Source organism: Octopus bimaculoides, chromosome 20, assembly GCF_046866305.1.
Source record: "Octopus bimaculoides isolate indiv1 chromosome 20, ASM4686630v1, whole genome shotgun sequence".
Taxonomy (NCBI): Eukaryota; Metazoa; Mollusca; class Cephalopoda; order Octopoda; family Octopodidae; genus Octopus; species Octopus bimaculoides.
The window spans coordinates 18,986,483-19,006,125 of record NC_142947.1 but is presented as its reverse complement, the minus strand read 5'-3'; the positions used below and the strand labels follow the sequence as shown (position 1 = coordinate 19,006,125).

The following is a 19,643-nucleotide window of genomic DNA, read 5'->3' as shown; positions in this document are numbered from 1 at the left end:
GGGAGGCATAGAAAGTAAGATGTTTGCCAGTGTTCTACTGTATTAGAACGAAAATCATGTGTTCTGGATTACAAGGTAGTATATCAGAAAAAATTGAGATGTTGTAGAATTTTCAACAGATGAATTATTGCACACAGAACCAACAAAGGGTTGATACATGGCAATTAACATGTAGAAAGGCAAGAAAATCTCTTGAGCCATCAGAAATTGCTGCTAACATGCTTAAAATGTCTGGCAGTGTAAGATACAGCCTAGTCACCCATATAGTTAATCAGGTTGTACAGGAGAGTGTCATATCCAATAACTGGTGTAATAGCATCATAATCGACTGTTAGAACAATAAAGTAGATACCTTAGAGAGAGAGGAAATTACAGAGGTAATAAATTGCTGGACCAGATTATGAAAGTAACTGAAAGAGTAATAGCTTGATAAATTAGATATAGTTAGCGTAGATGAGATGTAATTTGGTTCTGTGTCAGAGACAAGTGTTACAGACACTCTTCCTTAGTGAAACAGTTACAGGAGAAGTATTTAGCTGAGAGTAAACTGCTGTACTTAGCATTTGTTAACTTGGACATAAAATATAATTTGATTAGGAGTTTACTAATAAACTAGTTACAAAGTTAAAGAATTCAGAGATCATACGATGGATTATGATACTTTAACAAGTTTACTGAAAGTAAGTATAGTTATTTTAGGACAAATTCCATATGACATAAACAGATATGTTCAAATGGCAGTTAAGATGGAGATGATGACATGTGTGATGCACATTAGTCTGCTGACATATGCAACCATTTAGTGGGAGTATAAAACAATATATGGTTTATAGATAACAGGAGTGTTGCTAGATTTCTTTTCGAATTTGATTCTTTTATGATCCCTTCTTCAGAATGAGTTGAATAAGATTCTGAAAGCTGTTTTAGCTTATGGAGTGGTCAGTTGATATTGTTAACAAAAATTTGGAGTTCTTTATTAGTTCGTCAATTCTCTACATACAATAAAATTGTCAAATGTTTTTTTTTTTGTGTTTTTCTGTTTGTGAATAAAAATATTGTCTAAGTATATTTTTTAATAAGTTTGAGGGTAAACATTTATATCTTTAGAGTTTTAGCATTAGCTTCAGTGGAAAATTATCTTTAAACTCTGGGGAATGGAATTCAAATAAGTCTTTGATATGGATTATGATAAATGACATAAATATCAAATGGTGCATGGAAAAATGAATTGAAATTTTCTCTTTTGTTGGAGAAAGAAACCTAATGACAACCATTAGTAATTCAGGAAAAAGGGGAGATAATTTCAAGACATTATATGGTTTAATTTTTTTTTTGATATGTAAGTGCAAACCTCTTTTGAAACTAGTTAGAATGAAAGTAACACCTTAATCATGTTGTTTAATAAAATAGTGTTAAATATGTTAAGTAGCCTTTTGTAGTTCAGTTTCTACAGTTTTAATTAAAGTGGTTTTGGAATTAAAATAGTAATATTTAGATGTACGGGTATTAAAAGACATGAATGCTAAATTTATGCAATTGTAAAGCCAATTTGATATATAACCTTTTTACTGTGAGAGTAAAAACAATTTCCTTTCTTTCTGTGAATCATCAAATTACTCAAATTCTGAAGCAGATAAGCTACAAAGATAAATATTTTCTTTGCCAGGCCATTAAATTTTGGCTTAGAAATAAGGTGTAGGAAGAAAAGTAAGAAAAATGAAGATAAATCATTCCAAGATTACTGGAAGCTAATAATTGTTTTTAATATAGGCACAAGGCCAGCAAAGGTGGGTTTAGTCAATTACATTGGCCTGTGTACCTGACTCTGTGCTATTCTTTCAACATCAAAAGGATGAAATGCAGAGTTTCAGTGGAATTCAAACTTAGAACATAACCAGAAGAAATACTGCAAGGCATTTTGTCTAGCGCTCTAATGATTCTAGCAATCTAAGAACCAATACTTTAGGTAACTAATTGTTAACTACCAAAAGTTACTAATGGTGATTAAAAAATATTTTTGAATTAGTAAACCAAAATTTCCATCCCAACTAAATATAATACAAACCAATAAAATACTTTTTATGAGGCAGACTACAATGGCAGTAAGAATTTTGATGACACAAGTTGTCTTATCAAGGTGCAATACCATTTTAGTTACAAGAGATATGTAGTTATAGTGGTAGTGGTGGTGGTCAGAGGTACATAATGGTGAGTCAAGACAAAGTAGTTCAAGGAAGAGAAAGAGATAACAGGTCATACAGAAAGGCTGATCAATGAAAAATGTGAGTGAGGAGGGACAATGTTAAGAATGAAGGGTGGTTCTGAGTTGTACAAGAAATAAATAGTAGCACAGCAAAAGAGGATAAAATTTGAAGTTCTGCTAATTTTATTACAGCAGCAGAATACTATAGTAGTTAAGAGAGTAATGGAGTAATCAGTGATGGGCATGTAAGAGATTGGTGCAGAAGGTTTTACAGGGGTAAATTGAGCAAGGTGCCAAGTTGTGTGTACTCACATTACACTTTCAGAATCTCGGTTTTCCCATGATAGGTAGGTCTTCTTGAGCACTGTGTATTTCTATACAGTGCTCTGGTCCTCTGTCATTTCTTCCATGAAGTTTGAAATCCTGAGATCAGTTTTCACTATTTTGGTCTACATCTTTCTGGGTTACCTTCGTCCATAAACTCCATCCAGGTTAAATGATCAGAACTTTCTTTATATAGCTGCTCTCATCTATATGCATTACATCTTCTCTCTTGCACACTTTTGTTGCACATCCAAGAGAACATTCTAGCTTCATTTCCTTCTAGTTTTTGTATGTCTCTGCATTCAGAACCTCTATTTTACTGCTATGTGGCATTGAAGTTCATACACATGCATCATACAATCTGCTTTTCACTTTGAGAACAAACAGATATAAAAATTCTTTGAACTTTATCTAACCTGTTCTTTTTCTAGCAGCTATGCTTTTGGAATAACCTTCTTCACTGCTAATTAGGTTACTCAGTGAACAGAAGCTACCTACTATTTCTAGGGATCCTCCTAAGCAATTGACAAAGTCCCTTATCCATGCATTCTTAGTATTTATTACTCCTGTGCATCTAATACCATTGTATCACCGTATGTGTCCTTAGTTTGCATTAGGTACACTATAGAGTTTTTCCTGATGGAAGCAGAGGGCTCTCAGTTTTCCTACTTACTAAAACCTAAGATTTTGCTAAGTTAATATTCAGGCCCTTTGATTCCAGGTTTTGTTTTGGCACCTGGTATTTTTTTTCTAAATTTACTACAGATTCAGCTAGTATAACAAAGTCCTTGGCATAAAGGAGTTCACTCAACCAATCAGTCTTAAATTTGTGTTATGGTCAGGATGTCCCCCTCCTGTTCCTATGCAGAAAGGGAGGGGACTGAAAACTAAATGCTGATGAACTTCTACCTATACCTGAAACTCCTCATTGTTAACTCTGACCTTACTATTGGCATTCTTGTGCATGGCTTCTATGGCTCTCGCAAACTATTCATCTATCCCTAAACCTCTTCAGTAACCACCAGATCACAGTGCAAAGGGCCCTGTCAGTGGTTTACTTTAAGCTAAATACTTCTGCAGTTCTCTCACAAGGACTATGGCATCCATAGTATTTTTTCCTTGCACAAAACTGAACTTCATTTCATTCAGTCTCACTAATTAATGAAGTTACATCACTGTAACTTTCATGACCTGGTCCAACAATTTGATACCTCTGTAATTTCTCCTAAGATATCTCCTTTACTCTTATAACAGTTGATTATGATGCTGTTATTCTAGTTGATGAACGTCAAGCCCCTGACAGCTGATAATCTAATTAAACTACACTGGAAACCCAGATATATCACATGGTTAGAGTATACATTTCCTCTTGGCTGTGAAGACTACAACCTACTCACATTTGTTACATAAATATCATTTGTGATCTGGCTTTATGAAATCTTTCCTCCATGCACTCACACATTATTGTTGTCACTAACATATTCACACTGTAAAGAATGATGACTAATTGACTGATTAGCATCAACATCTTGTGGATACCATGACATTCGTCTAATGTAAAGAACAGGTTTTTACTAAATATACCATCCTGCTGAATATTGACAAAGTGACACCAATATTTTGTTATACGTGGACTTCATCATCACTGTTTAACATCCATTTTCCTTGCTGGCATGGGTTGGACAGTTCAAAAGGAACTAATGAACCAGAAGACTGCTAACCACTTTGCAGAGTATACCAGGTACTTTTTTCATGGCACTGGCACTTATGTTATCATGTAATCTGCAACACAAGACAATACTACATCCCTACTCAATTGAGTAGGTGTGTAGTATTGAAAACAGTGGCTTTATACCAGGTATTGAGAGGTTAAAGTACGATAGAGGGACAGGAATGGGTATCTTGCTAGAAAGGAGATACATGACTACACCTGCTGGAAAGACAGAACAGAGATGGTAAGGGCATGTTCTTAAGGCACAAGGCGAATACAGGAGAGAGAATAAGAAAAGATTGGAAAGAATAAGTTAGAACGTTTGTGACTGATGGTTAGAAATGTGGATAGAGGTGGACGTAGTTAATGGGGAATACAAATTGTGATATAGTCAATGGTAAATATAGGAGCAGGTTAGGGAGAGGAGGTGATAAGTGACAGTAATAGGGTGATGATGTGAAGTGTTAGAGAGTAAATGGTACATTTACAGCACCTGGGTGTTAGAAAATGAGTTGTTGAGGAAAACTTGTCAGAACCACATTTTTGCTGTGAGGAACAAGTTTTCTCAAATAAAGCATATCACCAATCATCTCAGTCTTTTACCATTTTCCTGTGTGAGGTTGAACATCTTTAGATCAGTCCTCACTATTTCATCCCCTGTTTTACTGAACTTCCCTCTTCTAAAGATTCCATCCTCATGTAGCAATTGGCATTCTTTAAGCAGCTATCCTCGTCCATATGCATCATATGATCATAACAGTGCAGTATTCCCTTTTGCACACCACATATGATATCTCTTATGCCCAACTTTTCTCTCAACACATTGGTACTTTGTTGCACATACTGTGGAAAATGCATATCCTCTGTCTTTCACTATGAGAAAGAAACTTTTTGTTACCAACAGAGCTAACAGCTTTGAACTTTCTCCAGCTTTTTCTTATTTTAGCAACTATGCTTTTAGAACATCTGCCTCCATGCTAAGGTCCTAGATGACAGAAACTATCTACAACCTCTAAAAATCTTTCTGTGTTCTTTGTATTTATTGCTGCTCCTATGTATCTGCCACAAAGTCTACTTTTTCTGTTAATCTTCCTGTAATTCCACTGCATCTCTTATGTGTAGTTTGCACCGGGTACACCTAATGGAATTTCTGTCTATACCTTTTCTACATATCAAACAGGGCAATTTTCCTGAAAGGATTAGCATCCTGTCTGTTTTCTTGTTTCCTAGAACTTTAGTCTTTGCTAAGTTAACTTTGAGGCTCTTTGATTCCAGGTTTTGCCTCAACACCAGGAATTTCTTTTCTGATTCCACTTTAGATTCTGCTATAAAAATAAGGTCATCAGCATAGAGGAGTTTGGGTAACCAATCTCAAACTCTTCCATTATGGCCTGGGGGACTATGAGAAATAGGAGGGGATCTGAGAACTGAACCCCTACATGCTAAATTCATTACTGTAGTTGTTACTAACTGTCACCTACCTGACAGCATCCCTATCCGTGTCTTGAATGGCTCTCACCAACCATTCATCTACTTCTAGCTTCCACTGTGGCCACCAGATCAGGGACTTTGTCAGAGGCTTTCTCCAGCGGGAAAGGTGATAAGTACAGTAGTTTACTTTCGGCTAGATATATTTCCTGAAGTTGTCTTACTAAAGAGAGAGCATTACTGGAACTTCTTTCCGGCATTAAATCAAGCTGCATTTCATCTAGGCTAACTCCCTTCCTGATTAATTGAGTTGTCACAGTCTCCAAAGCTTTCATGACCTAGCCCAGCAATTTGATATATCTGAAATTACTTTTCTAAGACATCTCCTTTACTCCTGTAGTGTTGACTATGATGCTCCTACACCAGTTGTTGGGTATAATTCCTTCCCCTATAATCTTTTAACTATTTAGGTGACTAAGCTGTATGTTTTAAACATCTCACTGGCAATTCCTGATGGACCAGAAGCTTTCCTTGTCTTCATATCTTTAATTGCTTCATCTGTCATACTGCTGTCAACTAGAATATTTGGCCCTTCCATTTGGTTCACACTTAAAAGACACTTTTTCATTTATTCATTCACTTCATTTAGTAGCCTTTCATCATGACAATTCCATGTCTCTTTTCAGAAGCACCAAGTACAAGCATAGCATTATCCATCCATACAGACTTCTGTCCCACAACACCTTGATTTTCTTTGAGATTACCACCTTGCACTCCAGAGAATCTCGTGTCTCTGGTCCTCAAGCCACAGAACACTAGCAAACCCTTTTTTTTTCTTACTTTTCTTTCATTAAATATACCTGTATATTAGCTTCTTTTCTAAACTACCTAGTATTGTTTTATGCTATCCCCTGTTTTCCAATCCTTACAAGTCTGTCCCTTTGCCTCTACAGCTCTGTCTACTTTGCTGTCCTTCCACTGAATCACTATTGGTCTAGCTGGAAGTTTGCATCAGTCACAAATTTGGTCCTCTTTCTAGCTCTAAGTCTGAAATTAATAACTAGTAACCTATGTTTCACCAGGAAAAGTGAATCTGGCTTGTGTGCCCACTAGATTATAGGTGATTAGGTGGCTGGTATGCTTTTTAAAGTTAGTGTTGCAGATCAACAAATTATTTGCCTCTCGGAACTCCAGCAGCCTTGTTCTTCCATTTCTAGTACCAAATCCATAACCTCCATGTACACTATGATATCCACTGGATTACTTCCCAGCACGTCTGTTGAAGTCACCAGCTGTAGTAATAAGTCCATTGTCATTTGTCATTCAAGTAGTCTGCAGAAGGGCCTTATAGAAAGAGTTGTTTTGTTCATCTGCTTGTACAGTTTGTGGAGCATATGCTGAGATAAATGTTACTATTGCATTATCTAATACTAGTCTTAATTTAACAATCTTATCATGCACTATGACTTTTCTCTGCTAAAAGTATGCCTACACCACCCATGCTATCACTGCTAACTACCCAGAATTTGTGCCTTTGTTCCTTACGCATGAGGAATGTAATAGAGGCTCTCCTCCATCTTACTTCCTGCACACAGCACATATCTGCATGACTCTTCTGTAACATTTCAACAATCTCACTGGACCTACCGATGCTGGTGTGTTTACGTCCCTGTAACTTAGTGGTTCGGCAAAAGAGACCAATAGAATAAGTACTAAGCTTACAAAGAATAAGTCCTGGGGTCGACTTGCTTGACTAAAGGCGGTGCTCCAGCATGGCCACAGTCAAATGACTGAAACAAGTAAAAGAGTAAAAAGAGAGTAAAAGAATATATATATAAAGATAAATTAAATAGAGAGATACGATTGACAATCCAATAATTTATTTATATTATATTACATAATTTTATATATAATAAACGTGAAGTTGTGTGTCTGTGTGAAGCCTTTTTAAAAGTTTATAGAAATCCGCATTTTCCACTTTTTCGTAAATTTTTTTACATCAATGGAATTTTCTCGATGTGAACTTTCCAGTGCAGTAATTAGATTTTTTTAATTCTGTTTACTTTGTGTGATTTAAGGGAGATTTGGCTGTTGTTTGTAGCAACTTTTATATTTCTTCCCTTCCACCTGAAACGGCGTTCTTATACACATATATCACGCGTTCTCTATTCCTTTTTCCCCCTCTTCCTCTCTCGCTCTCTCAAGCGCATACACGTGCAAGTACACACAATCATTCAATAAAATATAACTCATGTCTGTCAATGTGGCATAATTACAAAGTTATACCCCGCGACTTTGGAAGGTCATAACTTTCAGAAAAATGAATATTTTTAAATGAAATTTTCTATGCAAATATTATTTATTATGTAGATATACAAAAATTTTCGGTGAAAGTGTTTGGGGAGGGGGGGGGGGCAATTTTGGAGAAGTGTTCCCCACTCGGTGAACACTTATATAGACGACTTGCTAATAACGATTCTGCCAGCTCACAATAATAATAATAAATATAGACGACTTGCTCCGAAACACCACCGAGTGGGGAACACTTCTCAAAAATAACCTGCAGTTGTTTCCTTCAAAATTCTTATATGCTCGAAATGTACATACATCAAGGTATATTTGTAGAAAATTTCACGAAAAAATATTCATTTTCCTGGAATTTAAGTGGAATTTCCGAATCTACATAATAAATGATATATGCATAGAAAATTTCATTAAAAAAATATTCATTTTTCTGAAAGTTATGACCTTCCAAAGTCGGCGGGTACAACTCTGTAGTTATGCCGTCAATGTTTTGTAAATATACCACGATTTTCACTACGGTTACGATTAGGGTTAGTGTTAGGATTTTAGGGTTAGGGTTTTAGGTTTAGGGTTGGGTAATCATGCAGGTGTTAATCTGAAAAAATTACAGAAATGTGAAAACTACCCACCCTGCTATCTATTATAACTTTTGTTGTTCTGTTTAATATATACATAGATTATGCCTCCAAAGAAGAGAGCTTGCTGGGGAAAGAAAGCAACCGGTTTAAAAAGACAGCATCAGACTGCAGCAATTCACCACATTCCAGAAGCTACTTTGAACATAATGCAAAATGGTGCATCAACATCTACTGCCCAATCTGATAGAATTCTGGCAGAACTGTGTAGCAACAGATCACCAGCAATTGCTTCATCACAAATTGCTGTCCTATCTTATGCGAAAAGGAATTACCCTGCTATGTATAATCAGGGCAGCTCAAAAAGTTGTTTTGCACAAGCATTTCTATAGCTAATATGACGGATGAAATTTACGTACGCTTAATAATGTTACGCAAAACAGCCTTCAGACTTTCCCTATTAATTTCATCGTCGTTTGAATTATGAACATATTTACATCATAAGGGTTTTTTCGTTGCAACGCTTTCTTTTTTAGTTGATTTGCACCTAGCAAGACTTATCGTAGATGGCATAATAAGTCACACCCAGACAACGTTGGGTTATACTGCTAGTATACTATGAATATAACAAACAATTATTTGAAAAACCCCATATAAGGCCAACAAATTGTTTCAACTTAGATTTAATTTATCTTTATAATTGCATTATATCAATATCTATATGGTGCTCAACTGACGTACCAGTGAATTGGATGTTTAACATACCCCTTTGAAAGATCCCTTTTCCTCAGTTTGTTATATATATATATATATATATATATATATATATATGGAAGGCAGACGTTAGATGATGATGATGTGTGTGTGTGTGTATGTATATATATATATATATATATATATATATATATATATATGGAAGACATGTTAAATGATGATGATGATGAGATATATATATATATATATATATATACATATTAGCTATAGAAATGCTTGTGCAAAACAACTTTTTGCGCTGCCCTGATTATACATAGCAGGGTAATTCCTTTTCGCATAAGATAGGACAGCAATTTGTGATGAAGCAATTGCTGGTGATCTGTTGCTACACAGTTCTGCCAGAATTCTATCAGATTGGGCAGTAGATGTTGATGCACCATTTTGCATTATGTTCAAAGTAGCTTCTGACCGAGACCTTTGGAAATGTGCTGTGCGTGAGAAGACCCGGCAAGCCAAGTAAGATTGTTGCCAATGCCCCTGGACTGGTTCTTGTGCGGGTGGCACATGAGATGCACCATTTTGAGCGTGGCCGTTGCCAGTACCGCCTGACTGGCTCCCGTAGGATTTTCGAGCGAGATCGTTGCCAGTGCCCCTGGACTGGCTTGTGCGGGTGGCACATAAAAGACACCATTTCGAGCGTGGCCGTTTTCGTGCGGGTGACACGTAAAAGCACCCACTACACTCTCTGAGTGGTTGGCGTTAGGAAGGGCATCCAGCTGTAGAAACTCTGCCAAATCAGACTGGAGCCTGGTGTTGCCATCCGGTTTCACCAGTCCTCAGTCAAATCGTCCAACCCATGCTAGCATGGAAAGCGGACGTTAAACGATGATGATGATAGATATAAATCATCTTCTTCAGAGTTCCATTGGCGCCTTTCAGTGGCACATCAGGCAGTTAGTAATTGCCAGTTATCTCTGTCTCTCGCCAATCGGTATGCTTCTTCCCAGGTGATATTCAGTCTGCATAGGCCTTCTTTGAAGGTACTATTCCATGTCTCTTTTTCTTGGCTTGCCTCTTTTTCTCTTACTTTCCAGCGGCATCCAGCCCATGGCTGTTTTGGCAAGCCTCTCCTCTAGCAGAATTGGTATGTGTCCAGTCATTCTCATTCATCATTCAGTTACAATTGCATGTGGAGGCCTTACTCTTGCTGCTTGAAGAATGGCTTCATTTGTCACTCTGTCTCGATAAGTGATTCTTAGGATCTTTCTGAGGTACTCTGATGAAATACTTTGAATTGGCAGATGATTTTTGCTGTCATCTTCCAAGTTTCAGCTGCATAGATCACTATTGGCAGTATTGTTGTTTTGTACAGACAAATCTTCAGCTCTATACTTATGTTACTGCTACACCAAAGTGTTGTCAGTCTTCTGAATACTGCCACTGCCTCTGCCAATTCTGAAATTTACGTCTGTCTCTACATCACTGTTGCTTGTTACTATGCTTCCCATGTATGTGAAGCTTGTAACTTCTTCAACTGGTTCTTGTCCAACTTTCACTGGTACACCTTCTACTTGTTTCCCAACTTGCATTACCTTCATTTTATATATATATATCATCATCATCATTTAGCATCTGCTTTCTATGCTGGCATGAGTTAGGTGGTTTGACTGAAACTGGTAAGCTGGTGAGCTCACAAGTTCCAATCTGATTTGGCTTGGTTTCTATGGCTGGATGCCCTTCCTAACGCCAATCACTCCAAAAGTGTAATGGGTACTTTTTACATACCACTGGCACGGGTGCCAGTTATGTGACACCAGCATCAGCCTTGGCTTGACGAGTCTTCTCAAGGTAGCTTCTTTATGGACTGAAACCATACTACATATCGGTGATTTTTTTCTAGGAATGTAATCTGATTCCCTCTCACAATGTGTTCCACGATTTTCTTGATGTGTGAGGTCAAAGAAAGAGGCCTTACACTTATTGTCTGATCCCCATATACTGCATTAATATTCCCCGTACTTTCCGTTGCATTGTTGCCTTTATTGAACTCATAAAGCAAAATATGCCAAATATGCTCCTTTGTCACTTCCATTATTGATTTGAAAAATAACTGCACTCTTCAAAACTTGCACTAAGAATAAGTAGAAGGTACAAATTGATGCAGGTAGTTTATCCCGTCTCCCTCCGACTTCATGCAATAGAAAAAAACCCACATTATTTATGAGTTGACCCAATATTATCAAGATATTGTTTTCCAGCCAGGTGCTATTCCTGTTGGTAACCCTTACCTATATTTTATGGAAGAGATATCTTATTTTACAAGTGTTTGAAGGCACAAATCCAGCAGGTGACTCATTGCTGCATAATGCTCAGAAAATTGCAAATATAAACACAAAACACATGCACTCATACATAGACATACATACAACAAGCTTCTTTGAATCTCTGTCTACCAAATCTGTTGCATTTGTTGTTTATGTAGGTCTCTTCTGTATTTATTCATTTAAATTCTTCCTCTAAAAAAGGAATTGTAACAAAGGTACAAAGCTCCATATCTGGAATGTAGATAATTAAAAATGTCTCGCATTTTAAACCTGAGAAAAGTCTTACATACTTTTACCATTCTGCTTACAGATTGTATTTGTAATGTGTGAATCAGTTGGTTGATTTCCTTTTTCTGAAAATCCAAGCTTATTCAGACTGACAGTTAGGCATTTACTTACAAAACCAAGTAGTCCAATTATTATTGGTGTAAATGTAAATTTCTAATCTGGATATAGAAGCTGAAAGTTTCAAAGCAGTTGTCAATAGTTATCCTCTTTCTCTTTGATTTTCAAAGAGATATTCACATCGGCAGGACAGCTGACCTCTATGATGGTACATACTTTTTCTTGTCTGTCCCAAACAACAATATCTGGCCTGTTATGCTTACACTTCACAGATGTTTTTGATGAGAGTGTTCCACCAGCATTTCCTTGTGCTGGAATTTGTGTATGTATTCAGTAACAGTGAAATTGTCTATATTTATTCCCGGACAGTCTTTTTTCTGAATGGCATTGTATATTGTTTTTGCTGCATCATGTTGCATAGGGAGGTAGTATCTTGATGACATTTTTGGGAAGCTGTTAGTCACATGTGTGATGTCTTCTGCAAAAATATGACATAATCTACATTTTCAGTTGCATCTTGGAACTCCAAGGGTTTCACTGTCTCTTTTGTTCATTAGGTATTTAGTAACAATCTCCTGTCCTAGAATTGCAAATGCATGATCTTCAAAGTGTGATGTGATGTAGCGGTCAGGAGTTCAAGAGAGGCTTTGCTTCATGTCAATGTTACTATCTTCTTCGAGTCTACAAGAAACCTACCCATGCATGGTCTTTTTCTGGTATGTTGAGCATTTCACCTCCAAGTCTTCTTTCAGGTATGCTTGTCTGGCTAAATAGGGGTTGTATGGGAGGTCATCAGGAAGAGAATACTTTCTTGGGAGCTCACTTCCAACACACAGGATATAGTTTTCTTCTGTTTCCACCACTGTTAATGTATTTATTTCTGCTGCTGTTGTTTAGCAAGTGCTGTCTGAGAGAGACTATGCAACATTCGAAGGCTGTCTGCACTGATCTCAAGCCTTCACTTCCTTTATCTCTTCTTAGGTAGAGCCTGTCAATATCACTATTTCTGTAGAGATTTTCAGTTGATGTTAAAATCTTGTGGGTTTTAATGTCTATGGAGTGGATTTCTTCTACAGACCAGTCAAGTACTCCAAATATTGGAATCAGCACTGGTACTGCAAATGCATTCTGGGATATTGTCTTGTAAAAGGAGAGTTTGGCCCACCATTTTTTTTTTTTTTTTGTATGTATGTTTGTAGATAGATAAGTTGATTGATTGATCAACAAACAGACAGGCATGAAGTAACAATCATCATCATCACATAATGTCCATTTTCCATGTTGGCATGAGTTGGACAGTTTGACAGGATCCAGTGAGCCACAATGCTGTATCATTGGCCATCTAGTAGCCTGTTACTTTTGGCCAGCTTAAATATACTACATGTATGCATGTCTGTCAATAGCTTAAGTTTCCAGTGGCATTTACTTTTAACAACAAATGTGAGACAATATTATGCTGAGAAGCTAAGCATTCCCAAAATAGCCCATATTTGTTTACTTTAAAAACTAAATTTGTTAGAATTTACCTCTTTTTATAATTGTGATGGAAATTTCAACCCAGTCTGAATGTCAACATTTGCTGACACCCCCGTTATGCAAATTCTGTGGCAATTAAACCATTCTTTGAACTTTTCATGGGAAACAAGAAATGTTTGAGTGACTTCCTCAGTTTCTTGTTTCAACTTTTTAAATAAATTTATCTCATTTTACTGGATAATATATTGGGGAAATGGTGAGTGATGCTATGGCATAGCATCTACCCAAACACTTTTTCTGTATTTCCCATGGTTTTATTGAGTATGCCTGTAGTTTACAAGCTTTGTGCTCTCTTGAATTTTGCATGGCAATTTTTTGTTTTGTCAGACTTATTAATTCATTACAGTTTTTAAAATTGACAATGCTAGTCTTGACATGTTCATAACATTTTTCCCTGTTACTGCTATACTTTTTATAATTTTTTTTTTTTTTTTGGCAGATGGGAGGTGTCTAATGATATAGCATGTACTTATGTGATGTAATAGGATAATAAGAATACTTGAAACCACTGTATTTTAAAAAGCAAAAGTGATATGATGTATCTTGAGCAAACCCTACAGAACACAAAACTGAGTATGACTGATTGCTTATTGTTTGTGTGTGTGTGTGTGTGTGTGTGTGTGCATGTGCACTAAGAAAGCAAAAATATATTTCCTAATAAGGAATTTTGAATTTAAAGCAGGAAATTTTAAGGATGCAGCATAAAAGAATGTTGGTTTCCCCACACCTTGTTATTGGCCATTAAATTTCTAGAATATTAAGCATCATTATAATGAGATTTTGTTCACAAAGGTAGCAGAGAATGAGGTGTTGGTTTGGTTGTTAAAGGTGGTAATTATGATAGCAGTTAATAACAAATCTAGGAATCTTCATCATCATTTAAGATCTGTTGTCCATGCTGGCATGGATTTGAGAGTTTGACCAGAGCTAGCAAGCTGGAGAGCTTCACCAGACTCCTGTCTGATTTGGCATGATTTCTATGGCTGGATGCCCTTCCTAATGCCAATCACTTTACAGAGTGTGCTGGGTGCTTTTACGTGGCACCACCACATGTGCTTTACACCACCAGAAGGACTGGTCTTAACACTTCTGCTGTGGAGAAATTGTTACTGTTTTGAATTTTAAGATATTTGATTTTTCTCTCCCTCTTTGTTTTTTTAATGATTTTTAAAATACTGGTGTCAGCTGAACTCAGATGTCATCAAAATTGTGTTATATCTATATTTAAACATATTCATTGAGTAATTATTCATATCTGCATGTTGATTTGTTCCCATAATACAGGGCAAATTGTTTAATGTAGACTGTATAGAATGTGATGCAGTGTTATTATTATAAGGAGAAGTTGTGAGCATAGGATGGATTTAGAGGGAGGTGTTATCCAGTCTATAAGTTCCTCTTACATATTTGAAATACACATAGGGAAAGACGTACATAAGTCTGAATTTACCAAATAGTTTTCCAACTTTCAAAGAAGGTCAAGTGGTTATGTATTTTTCTACACAAAAGAACTTATACTTACTGAACAATTTCACATTTCAATATATTTTAATTTTTCTATCAAAGAATATATATAACTTTATACACTATGATTATAAAATGGATTATCAATAACAAAGCAATTTACTTTTCCATTAACTTAGGCAATTTTCTGCATTTCCTTATATTTATGCTTGCAGGTTTGCATTTATTCTAAAATTAGAAAACTTAACTTGTTACTATTAACATGAATTTGGAACTAATCCAAATGAATATCTCAATAGTTAATCATTATTTAATTAATCTCCTGCTTAACAACTAAATAATTGCTTTAATTTAAAATTCTTTTATCATATAATTATTGTCTTAAAACATTTATGACAAAAAAAAAATTCCAAAGATTATTTAAAATTAAGGTAATATAGGTAACAAATTGTATTATTTCTTGTTCATTTAATGAAACCTGTATTTTGGGATTTGGGTTAAAATTCTAAATTAATGGAAAATGTTGAGAATATAAGAATTTGCACTCTACAATCCTGCTATATGTTTACTGATGTTTTGATTTGATGGTTTGCAAGGTATATAAAATCTGTTACATGAATATTAGTTCCAGCAAATAAGTACAGAATTTTTTTTTTTTTTTCTTAATTTGCAGATTGGGGTTTCCTAAACAAATCTATCAGGTAGGTTCATCTTCTTTTGAATATTGCTTTTTATGCTAGACTATAAAAAAAAAAAGGGTTAATATAAAGCTGCTATAGTTATTTGAATTGTTGTGAGTGTGTGTGTACACATAAATGTACAATATATATGTATATGTGTGTATTGTATGATTCAATAAAATATTGATTCATATTTATAATTTTTTTTTTTTTTTATATATTATTGCTAGCATAAACAGAAAGGAATGTTGGCTTTATTAAGTAATTTCCAAATTTAGAATAATGCATATATAGTAAGAAAATGCTTCACTTATTTCAACATTCTGGTTGGTGAGACTACAGAATTTGAATTGAAGTGATGGAAACCTATAATATAATTATTTTATCCAAAAGGGAAGTGTCATAAAGGTGACATTAGCTGTTGACACTTAAAAATGCAGAAATGAACACATTCTTTAGAAATATCTATTTTATATAATAAATTGAAACTATTATGGAATTTGAACCTTCAATATGTTTAAACATTTATTCTTTTTTTTTATATAAATTTGCTTTTTGATTTCTGATAAATTTTTAACAGAAAATTACTTCTTCAGAATATAATCACCTTTCTCTTATGATTATGACTATTTTTGAGTTTTTAAAAAATAAGTTCCCAGAATGTAAGAATGCAGAAGTGTATGATTTCGTATTGTTTCAAATTGTACACATTTAACAAAATGTAGTACTGTTGCTTTTTCTTACCTTCATTTTTTTTCCCCCATAATAATGATTAGCATTTCAAAGCAATACATTAATGATTTTGAAACCAGATTTTCTTGTTGCATATCTATTTGACTAATATATTGGACTATACAAGGTGCTTTCATAAAGTATCTGACTTTATTTTATCCTGCCAAAACTAGTGCCTTGTGCACAAAATCCTTTAGGTGCTTCCTGCACATGTGTGAAAATCTTCACACTGGTAGGCTGCATCTGTTCCCAGCTGTTACGCCTAGGGTACACGTGTGTGCTCGTCGGATTTTTGTTTTCATGCAAAATGACTGAGTGCATCAAGCAGAGACTATAAATCTATGTCTCATCTCCAGTAATGATGGTCTTCATGAAGTCTGAGTTATGGTTTATACAGTCCAGCATGTCCTGAGTGATTTCCATGCAGAGTTGCTTCTGCTGCTCTGCTAGCACCTTGGAGATGAACTTCACTAACATTCTCTTTATGCACAAATCTTCTATGAAAATGGAATGTTCTGACCCTGTGTTTATTCTCACTTCATGAACAATTTCTTGGATTGTTACACAAATGTCTTCCATGACTATTGACTGAACTTTCTCAATTAGCCCCTCATTTTGGCTTGTGGGTGGCCTGCCTGAGCATACCACACTCTCCACTGAGGTGGGGCTGGCTGACCATGGCATCATTGCCAGAGGCCTGCTGAATCTTCTGGATGGTTTAAGTTTGAGTATCACCAAGCTTTTGGCAAAACTTAATGCAATATCTCTGTGTGTTGCATTCAGTGAAAACAAAAATCCAACAAGTGTAGTCTAGACATAACAACTGGGAACTTACACAGCCTACCAGCACGAAAATTGTCATGCATTCACAGAAACAGTAGCGTCACCTCTCACCCAAAGGATTTTCCCCCTGCATCATTAGTTTTCGTGGGAAAAATAAAGTCAGAGACTTCTTAAATGCACCTCATATGATGCAACTAGATGTCTTAAGTGAACTTGAAGTTATTTTCTTATAGAAAAATCAGAGAAATGTTTTACAACTACATGTTCTGTTTCTGTCGGTTGATAATGCCTTTTTGTTTCTTGATTAGCAGTAACTCAATGTTATTAAAATAAGTATTTGGTAGTTATTATTCTGAAATTGTCTTGAAATAGGGTTAATAAAACTATGAATAGACAAGGATAAAAGACAAGGAAAAACATTTTCCTTTTCAACAAAAATTAATTTGCAAGAATTAGATTGAGTTCTGAAATGTGTGGTTTTGATATAATCTTTTACGGGATGAAAAAAAAATGTTATTCATATATAAGTGGATCATTATTACTACTGAAAGAGACACTTGCCATCATTCTAGTATATATAAATATATTTCTTTTACTCTTTGAAACCTAATTATAAATGTTTATATACTTTTATGAAGACGATTGATATATATATATAATATAATAAATGCAAAAACTAATTTCTTTGTGTCACACTTTGACGCTGTCTCTCGCTATTCATTGACACTCCTACTATTGCTCATGTTGAGATGAGAGTAATATTGGGCATAGAGACGGTAGAAGATTGACAGTTGTGATGGTAACGGGCTGATAGTAATAGCATGAGCTGTAGTTGTGATAGGTGATGATGCTGGTGGTAGGGGTAGCTGAAGCAGTTAGGGACAATGGTGATAGTAAGCGGTGTGAAAGACGGGTGATGGTAGTGGAGGGGAAGGCAGTGAAGTCAAAGGTATTGATGGTGGTGGCATCAAAAGTCTGAATTGTATGTGTATGGCAGTTGTGGTGACGATAGTGGTGGTGATTGTGAAAACAATCAACAGAAAGAGAGAGAGACAAAGAACAAGGTTAGACAAAAAAAAATTGTACTGACCCCTGAATGGGAAGACAAAAATTGTTGTTTATCATGCAGCTTTGCAATTACTTCCAAGTCGACAAATTATATCATTGTTTTGAGGAAAATTGATCATTGCTTGAAAAATATTGTTCAAGTTTAATACAATTTAATATGTACTCGATGCATGAAGTGATATTGTTGGGACTAAGGCCCAATGAAGAGCTCTCTGCAGGAGCTAGCTTAAAAGCTGCCCTATCATGTGGCTTTTAAGTCAGTACATATATATATGTATATATATATATATATATATATATATATATATATATATATATATATATATATATATATATATATATATATATATATATATATATATATATATATATATATATATACATACATAAATATATATATGCATATTATTTATATATATATATATATATATATATATATATATATATATACATACATATATGTATGTATATATATATATATATATATATATATATATATATATATATATATATATGTATATATATATATATATATAAATATATCATCATCATCGTTTAACGTCCGCTTTCCATGCTAGCATGGGTTGGACGATTGACTGAGGACTGGTGAACCAGATGGCTACACCAGGCTCCAATCTGATCTGGCAGAGTTTCTACAGCTGGAAGCCCTTCCTAACGCCAACCACTCTGAGAGTGTAGTGGGTGCTTTTATGTGCCACCGGCACGAAGGCCAGTCAGGCGGTACTGGCAACAGCCACGCTCAAAATGGTGTATTTTACGTGCCACTTGCACAGTCCAGGGGCACTGGCAACGATCTTGCTCGAATGACTTTCTATGTGCCAGAAAGGCGACGCTGGTAACGATCATGCTTGAACGGTGCTCTTAGCGCTCCACTGGTACAGGTGCCATCACGATTTCACTTTCGCTAGCCAAGTTTAGTGTCCAATGAAGGAGACGTTGGCATGTGGGCCAGTCAGCAAATTTAGTTTGGTTTTGCTTTCACTTGCCTCAACAGGTCTTTGCAAGTGAAGTTTAGTGTCCAACGAAGGAAAGGTACGCATAAGTGGGCTGGCTACACTTCTGGCAGGGGCCTTGGATTTGGGTTTCACTTGGCTTACCGGGTCTTCTCACGCACAGCATATTTCCAAAGGTCTCAGTCAGAAGTCGTTGCCTCTGTGAGGCCCAATGTTCGGAGGTTGCGCTTCACCACCTCTTCCTAGGTCTTCCTCGGCCTACCTCTTCCACAGGTTCCCTCAACCGCTAGGGTGTGGCACTTTTTCACATAGCTATCCTTATCCATTCTCGCCACGTGACCATACCAACGCAATCGTCTCTCTTGCACACCACAACTGATGCTTCTTAGGTTCAACTTTTTTCTCATCGTACTTACACTCTGTTGAGTATGCACACTGACATTACACATCCATCAGAGCATACTGGCTTCATTCCTTT

At 35.8% G+C, this 19,643-nt stretch overlaps 1 long non-coding RNA gene across 19 annotated transcripts in view; it reads left to right on the top strand.

The window, feature by feature from the left end:
- LOC106868233 (uncharacterized) overlaps positions 1–18,475 on the top strand; it is a 469,773-nt gene extending 451,298 nt beyond the window's left edge. For 8 of the 19 annotated variants that reach the window (XR_016237534.1, XR_016237530.1, XR_016237535.1 and 5 more), the window contains one exon: positions 15,602–18,447. This is a non-coding gene — a long non-coding RNA (uncharacterized LOC106868233). Of the gene's footprint in view, positions 1–15,601 lie in introns of all 19 variants that reach the window. The other 11 variants (XR_016237546.1, XR_016237538.1, XR_016237541.1 and 8 more) reach the window with 5 other exon arrangements.
- Positions 18,476–19,643: the final 1,168 nt, after the last annotated feature.